The 16,546-nt window shown below is 46.4% G+C and overlaps 1 protein-coding gene across 6 annotated transcripts in view; it reads right to left on the bottom strand.

Annotated features, from left to right (window-relative positions):
- The window catches only part of LOC119972633 (putative leucine-rich repeat-containing protein DDB_G0290503), a 590,251-nt gene that overhangs the window by 256,909 nt on the left and 316,796 nt on the right, over positions 1-16,546 (bottom strand). The gene's annotated exons all lie outside the window — the stretch shown is intronic.

The raw sequence follows: 16,546 nt of genomic DNA, 5'->3' as shown, positions 1-16,546 counted from the left end.
CCCCCTACCAAGCTTCGCCCTTAACGCACCTCCTAAGGCTCTGCATACCTCCCATGCCAAGCTAGGGCATTTACAACTACCCCCTGATCCCCTCATGCCCCCAATAACAAGCTGTAGCATTTCCATGTCTAATGGCCCACGATACACTGTATAGAATAAACGAACTCAAGAGTGATAGCAGAGTGTGTAAAATAAATGCTTTTAAAAAGTAATTGATTCATAACTTTCTAGTATGTTAAAAAAGTAATTTCACTCAGAACGCAATTTAAGTGTCAATCATCAAGCCCTTTAAAGTATCAATAACAAAAACCACAAACTCTTTACACCTTTTAACCTTGTGTAAAGAAATTGACAGCAGAGATCCGAGAGCAGGGGCTGTCAATTAAGCAAGGCTTTTTCAAGTTTGCTCATGACACAAAACCTGGTGCGAATGTGAATTATGACAAGGATACAAAGAGGCTATAAATTGGTTAGACAGACTAAATAACAGGGTAGGATCCTGGCAGATGGATTATCATGTGGAAAAATGTGAAGTTATTCAGTTTGGTAGGAAAAATAGAAATGCAGGCTATTTTTTAAATAGTGATTGATTGGAAAATGTTGATATCCAAAGGGACCTGGATGTCCTTGTTCATAAGCTACTGAAAGCTAACATGCATGTGCGGGAAATAATTCGGAGGACAAATAGCATGTTTGCCTTTATTTCAAGAAGCTATGGGTACAGAGTAAATACATTTTGCTGCAATTGTATGCGGCCTTGGTGAGACCGTGCCTGGAATATTATGTACAGTTTTGGGCTCCTTATCCAAGGAAGAATATACTAGTCATAGAAAGAGTGCAAAGAAGATTCACCAGGCTAACCCCTGGGATTGCATCATGTCCTATGAGGAGAGATTGAGGAGACTGGTCTATATTCTCTGGAGTTTAGTAGCATGAGAGATTATGTCATTGACGCATACAAATGATTTGCAGGGCTCGACAAAGTAGATGCAGGAAGGCTGTTTCTGCTGGCTGGGGGAGTATCTGGATCCAAGGACGCAGTCTCAGAATATGAGGCAGATCTTTTAAGACTGAGATGAAGAGGAATTTATTCACTCAGAGGGTGATGAATATTTTGAATGTGAAGGCTCTGACATTGAATATGCTCAAGACAGATTGATAAGATTTCTAAATATTAAAGATATCAAAGGATACGGGGACTGCGAAAATTGGCTTTAAGGTCGAAGATCAGCCTCTGTACCTGCCATAACATTGAGCCTGTTCTGGTCAAAGACAATGCTTGATTTCCTACTTATTTATCTGGATGGAGCAAATACTTCTCTTGCAATGGCTGTCCTTGTCTCTCCTGCACTGTAATTTCAGTATTCCTCTAAGAATCTATTTGGCATCTTTCTTTTCCCCAGATATACACTGCTCCTCAGTAACATAATTCGCTCCCATAGACATGCCAACAATGCATAATTCGATCCATAAATTCTCACAAACTTTTAACAATTTCTATGGTTTCTAAACACCTATCTGATGAAAGACAAATTCCTTCAATTGAACATTAGGACATTGGAAACCATGATTTTCAGTGCTGGTCACAAATGTTGGTCCCTGAATAGTAATACTATCCCATTCCCTAGACTCTGGTTCAGGCTGGACAAGAACATGTGATATCCTGGTGTAACACAGAAACCTGCACTATTTACCAAAAGATACAGCATTTCAAAGAGCAGGATGGCTACCATCGTCTCAGGGACAATAGAGTTAGGTAATAAATTCAGTCCTTTCAGTATTGCCCACTTATTGAAGCTGAATCAAAAATAAATTTGTCCATGTCCACAAAGCACACAACAGAGGTCCAAGGCCCAGATTTTACAACTGAGAAAGGTAGCTCAAATCAAATAATTTCTTGAATGGAAATGGAAAAGACAAACAGTTGAGAGACCGGACTCATAAAAGGATGATCTCAATGTGGGTCTGTTTTGACAGCTGGAGAGAACTGCCATCTTTGATTGATTGACATTTCTAAGTGATTATAATAATTGGTTCTTTATGTGATATCTGTTGTCAATTTCTCAATGTTTATTTGCACGCGATTAAGAGGTGTTTTCTGTCATGGATATTTTAATGGTCTGTCTGATTGAGATATTTACATGGTGGTAGGAACAGCACCCTCTTCCCGAAAGAAAATTTGCGAATGGGTGTTTTTGTTCCGACCATTCCCCATATGCAATTGATATAATCTGGCTCATTGGCTCTTTACAAAGTCTTCACTGGGTGACTGGGCATTGAAAGGGCTATAAATTGGCATGGGAGATGTAAGGCGTCATTGGGGTGTATGGGAGAAAAGATGGCACGGAGTTGGAATTGAAGGGGCATGGCGAGGTGAAGGGGAGGAGGGGGTTTCAATGGTTTGATCTCACCTTTCAAAAGGTTCTCAAATCCAGATTCCTTTGAGGTCCGTGAACCATGAATCTTGAAAATGCTGGCCCGACTCCATGCTAGGAGATGCCGGCCCCCGCAATGGAGTAGGCCAGAGTCAACCTTAACCCACGCATGGGTGTGAATTACAGAACTAGGTCACGCCTGACATTTTTAAATGGCTCTGTAGTTGTTACAATGATGCTAGAATTTGGACCCAAATGTTCGACAGAACATCAGAGCAGCACTCTCCTACTCTGATGGTAGCAGCCAGAAGGCCTTATGAAAAAAACATTAACATTATTTAGCTTTTCCCTGATGAGAAATAATTGCAGTTGCAATCAGTGATAATCAATTCCCCTCATAATTGATTTCCTTATCTCTGAAAGGTGTGTGGATTTCAGAGGGGGCCTGCATCGGATGAATGACTTCTTTGGGCAAGAATAGACATTACAGAAATGAAGAGTGGTCGGGGCAAAGTCTCTGGGTAGGTTGGGGACATTCCAAGCACAGAAAGATTTGTCCTGCTCCTCTTAAGAACTTTTAATGGCAGGTGAGTGCAAACTTAGTGAATTTGTGTTCTGTAAGAAATTCGTATTACCAGTCCCCACAGAAGATCCATTTACATTGTGTCTTCCAACACCCCAGGAAATTTGAGCCCCTCTTTTTAAGAATGGCCAGAAGCAAAAGATGGACCTGTTGCAGTGGCCTTTTATGCTCGATAAATAGCAAGAATGTATTCAACAAACCGTTTATATTTAGATAGCCAATCTTGATTCTGTAGAATAAATAATATAAACAAATAAAAATAATTAAGTTCTGTCAAAATAATGCACTTAAAAAACTCTTTGCTGCTACATCATGTAATGCACTTTCAATTTGAGAGACTATAGTTAAAAACTCTGCATAAATTTGACAATTTTAGATAAGTATTAAAGTCCTCAAGAAAATCAGGCACGACAGAAAGAACTCACATTTATATTGCTTTTTTAATGTAGGAAATATCTCAAGCACTTTACAGAGGGAATAAAATTAATAAATGGGCTTAGGTAAAAGATAGACAATAACACCCATAAGGAGAAATCAGAGAGGGTGATGAAAATTTAAAAAGAGGAGATTGTGCTGAGAAAAGAGGATACATAAAAGTCCGAAGTCAGATACAAGTATCTGGAGTGTATTACTTATCACATTGCTGACATTTCAAGATTATGAAGTGCCGAATATACATCCCAGTTCAGGAGGGCATCACATTGGGCTGAAGTCTCCCTTTTCGAGACTAAGGGCTGGATTCTACCGTCCCCCAGCCGAGTGTTTCTCATTGGCACACAGTTCGGTGGTGGCGACATTGAAGCACCTCACGCCGCTAGGAAACCCGTGGGCGGGGGTATGCCTCTGATGGGAACAGGGAACCCCAATGGCAGGAGAACTTTGGCCTAGGTGTCGTGGCGGGGGTGGGAATGAGGAGCGGCCGGCAGGAAAACACGCCATATCAGGCCTCGCCCTCTATGTTTCCGGGCATTTTACACCCTATTCAGTGGCGGTGCAGGCCTGGGTGGTGAGTAGTCCACCATTGTGTCCAGGTGCCATGTCGAAAAGGCATCCAACATCACTGACCCACTACTGAAAAAAGGAGGAGGATCGTCTTAAAATGACGGTAGATCTCCAGGCGCACTCTTGAGACTGAAAGATGGACTTGCTGACACAAAAGATGGATCTCCGCTTCCTGTGCCTCCCACCATATTCTACCCACATGCCTGCCATCGAACACGCCAGGGGAGGCTTGGGAGAATTCCACCCATTGATTTGATTCTCCGCATATCACAAAATATATGTTCCACAAACTGAACTGTTAGAATGTAAAATGAACTGAAGCGGTTGCAATATGCATGACAAGAGGATAAGAATTCAAGCATAAATTAAGAAAATATTGCTACTACAAAGGAAAAAGACTTCACAAAGTAGAAAATCCTATATGTCTATTCTTACGATAGACGAACACCATTTTGCATTGCATAGTGTGCTAATGAATCATTCATCAGAAGGCACATATCCTTAGCTACCAATTATTTCTTTGGGACAGCTAGCCTGTCAGAGAGAAGCTGCTTGTCTAGATGAAAGATTTGATTCTGAAAATGAGACAGCGTTTGCTGAATATAAGAAACGAATAATAAATTGCTTAGAATCTGCGGGTGGCATTCTCCCATTTTGAGACTAAGTACAGTGGTAGGCGGCTCTGGCAGTGCATGTCCCATCGACCAGACCAGTCGGATGCTGCCTCAAATTCAGTGCTTGGGAGCTCATTAATTATTTACCATTAATTACCCACCATTGAAGAGAGAAGGTGGATGACGTGAAAATGAAGTTGGATCTGCGGTAAATCGTTCCTCTCTGTCTCTCCTGGCGAGCCCTCAGCTGAAAGTTCTGGCTGCATATTAATATCAGTCAAGGTCACTCATATCACTCTCTCCAGCCCACCTGTCTTCACCAGACTGTGCAGGATGTCCAAAACCCAGAGACAAAGGCTCGCAGCCTCAAGAAGAAGGTAGCACCAGCTTTCCGCACCAGAGCCCCCGAGGCCCTTATTGAGGAGTCCAAGCCCATCAATATATGCTCTAACCAAGGGATGCCTCAAAGACAAACCTGGGAGGCGATTGCCCAGGAGGTAAGCACAGCTGTTGACTGCCCATGAAGCATCATGCAGGGCAGGAAGTGGAAGAGTGATCTCATCAGCTCTGCCAGGGTAAGTTCTCTCTCAGCTCCCTCCACTATCTAACTCTCAACATGGCAACATGTACTCAAATGGGTTCGCTCTCCACGGAGGGGGGAACATATCAACACTAAATCTCTCAACAAAACTTTCACAATACCTCCAACCCATCTGTTATGTTGCTCGAACTCCAATCTCTGTCCCTTCTGGGATGGGTTCACTACACAAGAGACATGCATTTTACTCAAATCCCTGCCCCATCCCTCTGGTCACATCTCATTTGTCTGCATACAGACCAAACTTGTGTACAACATGTGCAAGCAAGCGCAGACAGGAGAGATGTAGAGATCAATGGTCTCACCAAATTCGAGGAGACAGCTGAAGAGCTCACTGGTGAGGACCAGGATTGTTCCTGTGGCAAATAAGAACTTGGCCTCCCCCAACAACCTACTAAAATATCTCAGGTACATCAATTCACCTAATCCTGCATCGCTAAGTGAGGGCAATATATCCAGAATTAGCTTCAGCTCAACCACTAAACAGTCTTTCTATGTTAGTTAGGTACCAGCAGACCGTGGCCAGTTGCCAGCCCAGCAGCTCTCCGAGCTCCTGAAACACATCTGAGGATGAGGCGACTCAGGAAGACCTGCCACAGGGCTCACCTGCACCCTCCACCAGCGCAGACACACACCCTGGTGGGACGCAGTTCTAGATTAGAATCAGGGTCAATTTCTGGTGAACACCTCATTGACATTTCCCTGCAGCAGTCGGAGGCAGAGACAACCCAGACCTCTGGTATCCGGTGGGCTGCTCAAGACCAGCTATCAGCTCAGTCTCAGTCAGATGATGAGTCTCTGGAAGCAGCTGTCAGCTCACTGGTGAAAATGCAAAGGGAGGCAGTGGAACATCAGGCTGAGGTTCGAGAGTCATGCAGCAAACTACATTAAAAGATGGAAACGTCCCTCTGTGTTCTGTCTGATGTAATGGCTCCATCATGTGAGCACCGTGAGACCATCATGGGGAGGTTGGCAACCACCATGGAGACCTTGGTCCAGCAGGTCCAGCCGAATTTGCATTCGGTCATCTGCTCCATGGCCACACACTCTGGTGGACACCATCAGGTAGTATGCCACATGGGAACTGATCACCTTGACCTCTAGGAGCCCCATTTCCTGCAGGTGTCATGCTGGAGCCTTGAGGCACCATCAGGGAGGCTGAGTGTCAGCTGGACATCACAGGGACCTCCACTCAGGACACCCCAAGGGTGTGCAGTCGCTTAGACTCCCCTCTGCTTGTGCCCACACTAACTCCAGCAGCACTAGCCGTGAAGGTGCTTCTGCTCCGGAGGAGGCGACCCTTATAGGCTGGACCCTCCAGGACTCGAGTCACAAGAGGACATCCGCTAATGTCATGAGGGATGAGGGATCTCGGTGTCCATGTACATAGATCCCTGAAAGTTGCCACCCAGGTTGATAGGGTTGTGAAGAAGGCCTATGGTGTGTTGGCCTTTATTGGTAGAGGGATTGAGTTCCGGAGCCATGAGGTCATGTTGCAGTTGTACAAAACTCTAGTACGGCCGCATTTGGAGTATTGCGTACAGTTCTGGTCGCCTCATTATAGGAAGGACGTGGAAGCTTTGGAACGGGTGCAGAGGAGATTTACCAGGATGTTGCCTGGTATGGAGGGAAAATCTTATGAGGAAAGGCTGATGGACTTGAGGTTGTTTTCGTTATAGAGAAGAAGGTTAAGAGGTGACTTAATAGAGGCATACAAAATGATCAGAGGGTTAGATAGGGTGGACAGCGAGAGCCTTCTCCCGCGGATGGAGGTGGCTAGCACGAGGGGACATAGCCTTAAATTGAGGGGTAATAGATATAGGACAGAGGTCAGAGGTGGGTTTTTTACGCAAAGAGTGGTGAGGCCGTGGAATGCCCTACCTGCAACAGTAGTGAACTCGCCAACATTGAGGGCATTTAAAAATTTGTTGGATAAGCATATGGATGATAAGGGCATAGTGTAGGTTAGATGGCCTTTAGTTTTTTTTCCATGTCGGTGCAACATCGAGGGCCGAAGGGCCTGTACTGCGCTGTATCGTTCTATGTTCTATGTTCAATGACCGGCATCAGGACACAGCAGTCAGCAGGCTGCCTCTGTCCTGCTGCGGATATCGGGGCTGAACCAAGACTTAATGGTAGAGATACGAAGTTAAAAAGTGTTGATGTGGCTATCACTGTGAATAATTGCACTTTTTGAAAGCTATTCCATAGGGGTATGTGAATGTAATGATTAGACGAAAACATTTTGCTTTCGACCTTTACGATCTTCTTATGCAGAGTTTCAACCTTCCTTACACACATTGCCCCCTTTTAAGATTAACATTCATATGATACCAACCTCAGTACCATTTGGCACTGTACCCTTGTGTGTTGTCAGGGAGATGTGTGTAATTATTTATTCGGAGTGTATGATGGGTGAGTTCTCAATCATTAGGCCTTAAGGGACAGCAATGGCTGCTGAGGGGATTTAGATAAGTGACTCTCTGCACATCTGAGTTTCCTAATTGATAGTGTCCCAAAGAAAAATGCACTTTAGAATGAGAGCCCTAAGCTGCTCTGCATACCTTCTGTTGTGGGAAACATCCAGCCTCAATTCACATCGCTGTTTTTCCTTGCTGGACTTTACGTTGACAGAGTGAGCACATTACCAGGACTCCGAGGGCCACAGCTGAGATCTGGCCCCGGTGAGTCGTGAGATCTTAAAGCCCAAGTGTGAATGCAGGACCCGTCCTCTCAGCGATGGTTCAACTATTCCCTCGGAAGTCACAAAATGGCTTGGAGGGCTAGAGGAGATGCCTCCTGATGATTGGAATTAGTTTTACTCCTCTTGGAACCTTTCAGCTATGAGGCTGTCACGGGCTCGCCTCCCACATCTCCCGTCCTCCAGGACATCATGGCATTCATGTTATCCCTCAGCATCATCCTGGGCTTCCTGAACCTCCTCATCTTTATCTTCCGAGGAGGGCTCCTCCTCAGCCAGTTCACCGTCTGGCAGGGCCTTACCTCTCTGCGTATTCAGGTTGTGAAGTGCACGACAAACATTTTGATGCAATGATGTCACAAACCCTCTTTGATGCATATAAGCAGAGAGCCACCAGAGGATTCAGGCATCTGAATCACACCTTCAGCAGTACAATGGTCTGCTCCATGAGGGAGTTTAAGGTGATGTTTGCAGATGACTGCACAATGTTCAGCTCCATTCGCAACTCCTCAGATAATGAAGCAGTCCATGTCCAAAGGAAGCAAATACCTGGACAATAACCAGCATTGGTCTGACAAGTAGCAAGTTACATTCGCGCCACAGCGCCAGGGTCCCAGGTTCGATTCCCGCTTGGGTCACTGTCTGTGCGGAGTCTGCAAGTTCTCCCAGTGTCTGTGTGGGTTTCCTCCAGGTGCTCCGGTTTCCTCCCACAGTTTAATGATGGCCAGGTTAGGTGGATTGACCATTCTAAATTGCCCTTAGTGTCCAAACAAAGGTGGAGTTACTGGGTTACGGGTAGAGGGTGGAGGTGTGGGCTTCGGTAGGGTGCTCTTTCCAAGGGCCGGTGCAGGCTTGATGATCCGAATGGCCTCCTTCTGCACTGTAAATTCTATGACCTCTATGACCGCACAAGTGTCAGGCAATTACCATCTCCTCCAAGAGAGGACCTAACCACCACCCCTTGACATTCAATGGCATTACCATCGCTGAATCCCCCACAATCAACATCCTGGGGGAGTTACCATTGATCAGAAACAGAACTGAATTAGTCATATTAATACTGTGGATGCCAGGGTAGGTCAAAGGTGAGGGATCCTACTGCGAGTAACTCACCTTCTGACTCCCCAAAGCCTGTCCACCATCTACAAGGCACAAGTCAGAAGTGTAATTGAATACTCTCCACTTGCCTGGATGAGTGCAGCTCCAACAACACTCGAGAAGCTCCCAACAGCCAGGACAAAGCAGCCTGCTTGATTACTCTTCCTTTCACAAACATTCAAACCCTCCACCACCGACAAACAGTGGCAGCCTTGTGTACCATCTACAAGATGCACTGCAGTAACTCACCAAGGTTCCTCCAACAGCACCCCCAAACCCACGAACACTACTATCTAGAAGGACAAGAGCAGCATACCTGGAACGCCACCACCTGGTGGTTCCCCTCCAAGTCACTCACCACCCTGACTTGCAAATATACTGGCGCTCCTTCAGTGTCACTGGGGAATCATCCTGGAACTCCCTCCCTAACAGCACAGAGGGTATACTTACGCCACATGGACTGCAGCACTTCAAGAAGGCAACTCACCAACATCTTCTGAAGGGCATCTAGAGATGGGCAATAAATGCTGGTCTAACCAACAATGCCCACATCCCTTAAATGAATAAAAAATAATCTGGGCAGGATTCTCTCACCCCCCTGCTGGGTCGGAGAATCGCCGGGGGGCGGCATGAATCCCGCCCCCGCCGGCTGCTGAATTCTACGGCACTGGGGATTTGGTGGGGGCGGGAATCGCGCCGGTCGGCGGCCGCTGGTAGCGGCCCCCCTGGCGATTCTCCAGCCCGCGATGGGCCGAGGGCCGCACGTTTTCGGCCAGTCCCACCGGCGTAAATTAGAGTAGGTACTTACCGGCGGGACCTGGCTGTGCGGGCAACCTCCGGGGTCCTCGGGGGGGGGCGCAGGGGGATCTGGCCCCGTGATCGGGGCCCACCAATCTGCGGGCGGGCCTGTGCCGTGGGGGCACTCTATTCTTCCGCGCCGGCTGCTGTGGTCCTCCGCCATGACCAACGCGGTGACCCCCCCCGGGGGAGGAACCTTGGTGAGTTACTGAAGTGCATCTTGTAGATGATACTCAAGGCTGTCACTGTTTGTCGGTGATGGAGGGTTTGAATGTTTGTAAAAGGAGGAACAATCAGGCGGGCTGCTTTATCCTGGGATGACACCAGCACATGCTGCCGCTCCCACGCATGCGCCAACTCATGCCGGCCGGCGGAACCCCTTCGGCACCGGTTGGCGTGGCGCCAAGACCCTTCCCCGCGGCTGGCGCGGTGAAAACCACCCCGGCGCCGGCCTAGCCCCTGAAGGTGCGGAGGATTCAGCACCTTTGGGGTGGCCCGACGCCGGAGTGGTTCATGCCACTCCTCGGCGCCAGAGTTGCCCCCCCCGCCGATTCCCGCAGAATCCCGTCCAATGTGCTTTACATGGTTGCATACCAACTTTACAGTACGGAAGCCCTTATGGCTGCTGCCAGGGAGCCTCTATAGCCATATGGAAGCAGTCTATTGCTCCCTTCACCCGAGAGAATACAAAGGTATCTGTGAAGCCCATGAATTTCTGAGTCTGGCTATCTTTACCTGCAGCAAAGTTCACATAATGATGGGCCCTCCTATAAAGAGCACTGGCCACCTCCTGAATGTACCATTGTGTTACTGACGTGAAATGCCCCAAAGGTCCCCAGTTGCTCCCTGGGAAAGACACAGAGGCAAAGAAATTGAGTGCTTCCATCATCTTCAGGGCCACTGTGAGGGGGAAGCCTCCAAACCCATGAGGTGTCAAGTCTTCTCAGAGCATGTGGTATATGTGGCAAACCAGACTTCGCAGCCATATCCTACACTGCCTGTCACTCATTTGCAGAAAGGCAACTGGTGAATGATAGACCCTTGGTGTTGCCAATTGTCTCTGCAGTCTGGGACTCGTCTCCTCAGCCTCCTATTGATGCTCATGTTCTCTCTGACCTTACCCCCAGGAAATGACATTGAAACCTATTCCTTGATAGGCTGGTTTAGCACACTCGGCTAAATCGCTGGCTTTTAAAGCAGACCAAGGCAGGCCAGCAGCACGGTTCGATTCCCGTACCAGCCTCCCCGGACAGGCGCCGGAATGTGGCGACTAGGGGCTTTTCACAGTAACTTCATTGAAGCCTACTCGTGACAATAAGCGATTTTCATTTTTTTTTCATATATTTATGAGTGATATCCTGGTACAGTGTTATTATTCCCGGTGAATATGGGTTCATTTATAAAAAGCTAAACATTTTGATCAGACTGCTGAGTCTACCGCCTGTGATTTAAATAATTCAAAATGACTTAAAAAATCTATACAGAACAACTTATTAGTTTCATTGATGCACACTAGTGAGTTTTGCAGTAAATTAGTTATATTTTAATATTTAAAAGCTTTTAAATACTGTCTATCATTGCTCCGGGCCTCCTCGAAGGACCACCTGTAGGAACAATTAGCAGAAGCTTGGCAGTGGAATCTGCAGGTGTGACCAGATTTTGTTTTGGGGTTTGGGATGTGCAGGCTAGTGGCTGAGGCGCAGCCTCCGGTGAAATGTTTTTAAACCAGTGCAGAAAACTGTGGAAACTCAATTTGTACTGGACGTCATTTGCGCTTGCAATTTCTCAATCTTTTGCAGTTTGGTGACTTCAATGAAGAAAACCCGTAAATATGATTCGAGGGCAACAAACAGAATGGTATTCCGAAGAGGACTAAATGATTATGGTTCAAAAATGTAACGCTGACTGAGGTCTAAAAATTTCCTTGATCTCAAGCATCTGTAGCACATAGCTTTTACATTTACTGAAAAGACTCTCCAGAATTATTCCATTCAAAATAAAGTTGCTGTCTCCTTCCCCTTTTTAGATTCTTATCAGCCTACAAGTGCAATCCAGAAATTCTGAGTGCCTAGTTGGGGTGATTCTTTAACTGCAGACAGGAAAACAACACAGCAAGCATTATTATTTAACCTGCGTATTATTAAATTTTCCCTGTCTGATAGAAATGCTTGGCATGTGCAAAAAAGCTAAATGTCCTTCTCCACCTTTTTTCTGGTTTGTAACACCATATGAAGTGACAGAAATCAGTCCCATTATGTTTGCATTTTCGCTGTCCACAAGGTCTGCACAATTACTCCAAAAGAGATTTTGGGTGGGAGCCATTCTAAAGTGAAGTATATATCGTCACATGAAAGTGTGCCAGTCATGAACCATGAACCTATTAGCAACAAAATGTTTTTGAACCTAATTCTTAAACAAGAAGCAATAACTGCATTAAAAGAACTGTAACATCAGAGCACAGAAGTGGGAAAAGAAATGTTTTATGCATCGCTGGGAATTTCTTTAGGTCATACATCTCCATATTCCTCTGAGCCATGTGTAGTAAAATTAAATAACATATCTTCTACTGAATTTAAGCTAAAAATGATTTATCTTCACATACAGAGGAAAGTGTAATAAAAAGGGTTAATATTAAATATGCAAATGTGTAGGCTACATCATCAGTGATGAATTGGCAGCACGGTGGCATATATGGGTAGCACGATGGCGTCATGGTTAGTACTGCTGCCTCACAGCGTAGGGACCTAGGTTCGATACCTGCCTTAGGTGACTATCCCTGTGGAGTTTGCACGTTTTTCCAGTGTCTGTGTGGATTCCTCTGGGTGCACCAGTTTCCTGCCACAGTCCAAAGATGTGCAGCTTAGGTGGATTGGCCATGCTAAATTACGCCTCGTGTCCAGGGATGTGCATGTTCGGTTACGGGGATAAGGCGGTGTGAGCAGGGTGTGGACCTGGGTAGTACTCTATTGGAAGGTCAATGCAGACTTGCTGGGACGAATGGTCTCCTTCTGCACTGTAGGAAACTATGACTTTTTTTGAGTACGATCACACAGAGTATGGAGAAAGACAGTTCTACATTGAGCCTTGTGTAGAGCCTACCATGTAAATAGTTAGCATAATGATAACTAAAATATAGTTTGCTAATGATATCACCTCCAGCCTTACCTGTAAGTGCAGAAACACAACTGCCACGTACCGGAACAAAGAGAAGAATAACAAAGAAAATACACCCACAATATTCTTCCTAATACTTCAGATGAAATACTGACATCATTCATTCATGATATGGAAGTATCTCTAACCCTGTCATACCTCTATTATCAATAACACAACCTGAAGAAACACCTCAAAAGCTACTTCACTAAAGCCACATACTGCAAGAACCTCCTAAGGCAGCACCAACAATAACATTAAGTTGTACTGTTATCGCTCCTTTAATGCATAAAACACCCTAAGTCACTTTAGAGAAGCAGTACAAAGCAAAATATCCACTGAGCCACAAAAGTAGATATTAGGTCAGATGGTTAAAAGCTTATTAAAGAGGTAGGTATAAGGAGGAGAAAGAGATAGAGAGGTGGAGAGGTTAAGGAATGAATTCCAGAGCTTAAGACCTTGGTACTTCAAGCCACAGACACCAATGATGCAGCAATTAAAATTGGGGATGGTCAGAAGGCCAGAATTAGAAGAGTGCAGATATTAGAGTGCAAAGGAGATTGCAAAGATAAAAGGGGCAACGCCATGGAATGGACTTGAGAAAAAGAATGAGAATTCTAAAAATCAATATGTTGGTTTAGTGGAAGCCAGCTTAAGTCAGCAAGCAGAGGAGTGACGAGTGAACGGGTCTTAGTGTGAATTAAGACGCAGCCAGTAGAGTTTTAGATTACCTTAAGATCCGGAGGGTAGGATGTGGCAAACTGGCCAGACGTGCATTGGAATAATCAAATCTGGAGGTAACAAAGGCAGGGAAGATCTAATTGCAGCTAGAATAACACTTATGATAGCTTCCCTTCCTGCTCCCTGGAAGAGAAGCTGTTACCCCGATGTCCTGCAAGGATCTACACTTGGCCCCTCTTCTTTTTCTCATCAACACGTTTCCCCTGGGGAAATTAATCAAAAGCAAGATGCTTGTTTTCACATGTACAATGACAACATCCCACTTTACCTCACCACTATCACTCTCAATTTCTTCAATGTTGCTAAATTATCAGACTGCTTACCTGAAATCCAGTAGTGGATAAGCCAAAACATTTCCCAATGAAATAGCGGAAAGACTGAACCTACTGATTTTGCTCGCTGCTCCAAACTTTGTTCCCTAGCTGACTCCATTCCTCTCCTTGGAAAATATCTGAGACTAAATCAGACAGTTACAGCCTTTGTATCATATTTGATCCCTGGATGAATATCTCCAAGGTCGCCTATTTCTACCGCTGGAGCAGCAACAGACTTTGCTGCACCTCAGAGCATCTGAGCTGAAACCCTTGTTCCTTCCTTTGCTACTTTCAGACTTGACTCTTCTAATGCACCTCTGGCCAAGCTCCAATATAATGCATCCAAATCTATGCTGTCAATCCAAACTCCTCACGCCAAATCCTGTTCATCTTCACCCTTGTACCCGCTGATCGACAACGCCTTCCTTTTAAAATTATCATCCATCTTTTCACAACCTTCCATGGCCTCACCCTTTCCTATCTGTTTAATTTCCTCAAAGCAGCCGTCCAAGTTATCTGCTCTCACCAGCTCCTGGCCTTTTGAGCATCCCTGAATTTATTTATTCCATTGGTGGCAGAATCTTCAGCTATCTAGGCACTCCACTTTTGTGTTCCTTCCTTAAACCTCTTTGACTTTACACTTCTCTTTCCTCCTTAAAACACTCCTTAAAGCTTAGGGCCGGGATTCTCCAATCCTGCGGCCAAGTTCTGACGGCGGCGTGAAAAGCGGCGGGAGCCACACCGGCGGTAACGGGCCTGAAAGGCAGGTATCCACCCCTTCCTCGGGGGCTAGTATGACGCCAGAGTGGTGTTCGCAGCTCCAGCGCCCGAAAGCCAGCGTGCATCCACGCATGCACGCTATGGTCGGCGCAAGTTCGCGCATGCGCGTGGGTTCCTGTCCCTGCGCCGGCCCCCGGGCAAAAAGGCGGAGCCCTAGAGGAACCCGGCATGGAGGAACATGGGCCCCCGTGGAACTAGCCCGCCCGCCGATCGGTAGGCCCCGATCGCGGGCTAGGCCACCATGGAGGCCCCCCCCCCCGGAGTTGGATCTACCCCCCCCCCCCCCCATCCCCACCAGAAGGGCCCCCGCAGACAGAACTCTGAGGTCCTGCTGGGTGGGACCATACGTAGCCCACGCTGGTGTGACTCGGCCTGGAGAATCGCTGGGGGGCCACCAACCAGCGCAGCGGCGATCTCGCAGGTGCCTGAAAATCGGCGGCAGAGAATCGCCGAGCCGGCGTCAGGGTGGTGTGGCGCGATTCTTGCGCCCCCCGCCGATTCTCTGACCAGGCGCAGGGGTCGGAGAATCCCTGCGTAGGTCTTTGGCCAATACTCTAATTTTGCTTTATTGGCTTCCTGTGAAGCTACTTGGGGTGGTTTACTATTAAAGGCATTATATATACATATCATAGAATCCCATAGTGCAGGAGGCCGCTATTTGGCCCATCAAATCTGCACCAGTCCTCTGAAAGAGTACCCTACCTCGGCCCCCTCCCCTGCAACCCCGTAACCCCACCTGACCTTTGGACACTGGGGGACAATTTACCATGGCCAATTCACCTAATCTGCACATATTTGGACTGTGGGAGGAAACCGGAACACCCGGAGGAAACCCACGCAGACATGAGGAGAATGTGCAAACTCCACTCAGACAGTCAACTCTGGTCCATAGTGCTGTGAGGTAGCATTGCTAACCACAGTGCCACCATGTTGTTGCCTTTGATGGCTGAAGAAGGATGGAATCAGGAATGTCATGGAGTTGGAAAGAGATGGTCTTGGGGATGCGACGAATAAGTGGTCTGAAGTTCATCTCGGAGTCAAATGACACCGAGGTTTCAAGCAGTCTACTTCGGCCTCAAACACGTACAAGTGGAAGGAATATAGAGTTGGTGGCTCGGGGATGGGGTTTGTGGTGAAGACCCAAGACATTGATTTTGTCTTCTCAATATTTAACTGGAAGAAATTTCTGCTTATCCAGTACTAGATGTAGGACAAGCAGTCTGACAATTTAGGGACGTTGGAGTGGTTTACAGAGGTGCCAGTGAGGTAGAGCTGGATGTCATTAGAATGTATAGTGGAAACTAGTGCTGTGCTTTCACATGATGTCACCAAGGCGCAGCATATAGAAGAGAGATAGGTTGGAGTCAAGGATAGATCCTTGTGCAACACCAGATGTAAGATCATGGGAGTGGGAAGAGAAGCCATTGCAGGTAATTCTCTGGATACAATTAGTTAGGAATAGAACCAGGATGGTCAGTATTACTCAGTTGAACAGCAATGGAGAGGCACTGTGGGAGAGTGGTTATCATGCCAACGGCTTTAGATAGGTTGACAAGGACGAAGGGGAAAAATTTACCTTGGTCACAATTCATTATGTTTTGCTAAGGGATTCAAGCATGGAGTTCCAAAAAAGATGGGCATGAATTTGTGAGGCGACAACATTTTCAAAGATTTTGGACAGGAAAGGGAGGTTGGAGATGGGGTGATAGTTTTCAAGACAGAGGGACCAAGTAGATATTTTTTTGAGGAGAGGTGCGGCAGATTTGAAAGAGATGGATCATATCTGAAG

This window comes from Scyliorhinus canicula, chromosome 10 (genome assembly GCF_902713615.1).
Source record: "Scyliorhinus canicula chromosome 10, sScyCan1.1, whole genome shotgun sequence".
Lineage (NCBI taxonomy): Eukaryota > Metazoa > Chordata > Chondrichthyes > Carcharhiniformes > Scyliorhinidae > Scyliorhinus > Scyliorhinus canicula.
The sequence above is the reverse complement of the archived record's forward strand: the minus strand, read 5'-3'. Positions and strand labels throughout refer to the sequence as shown.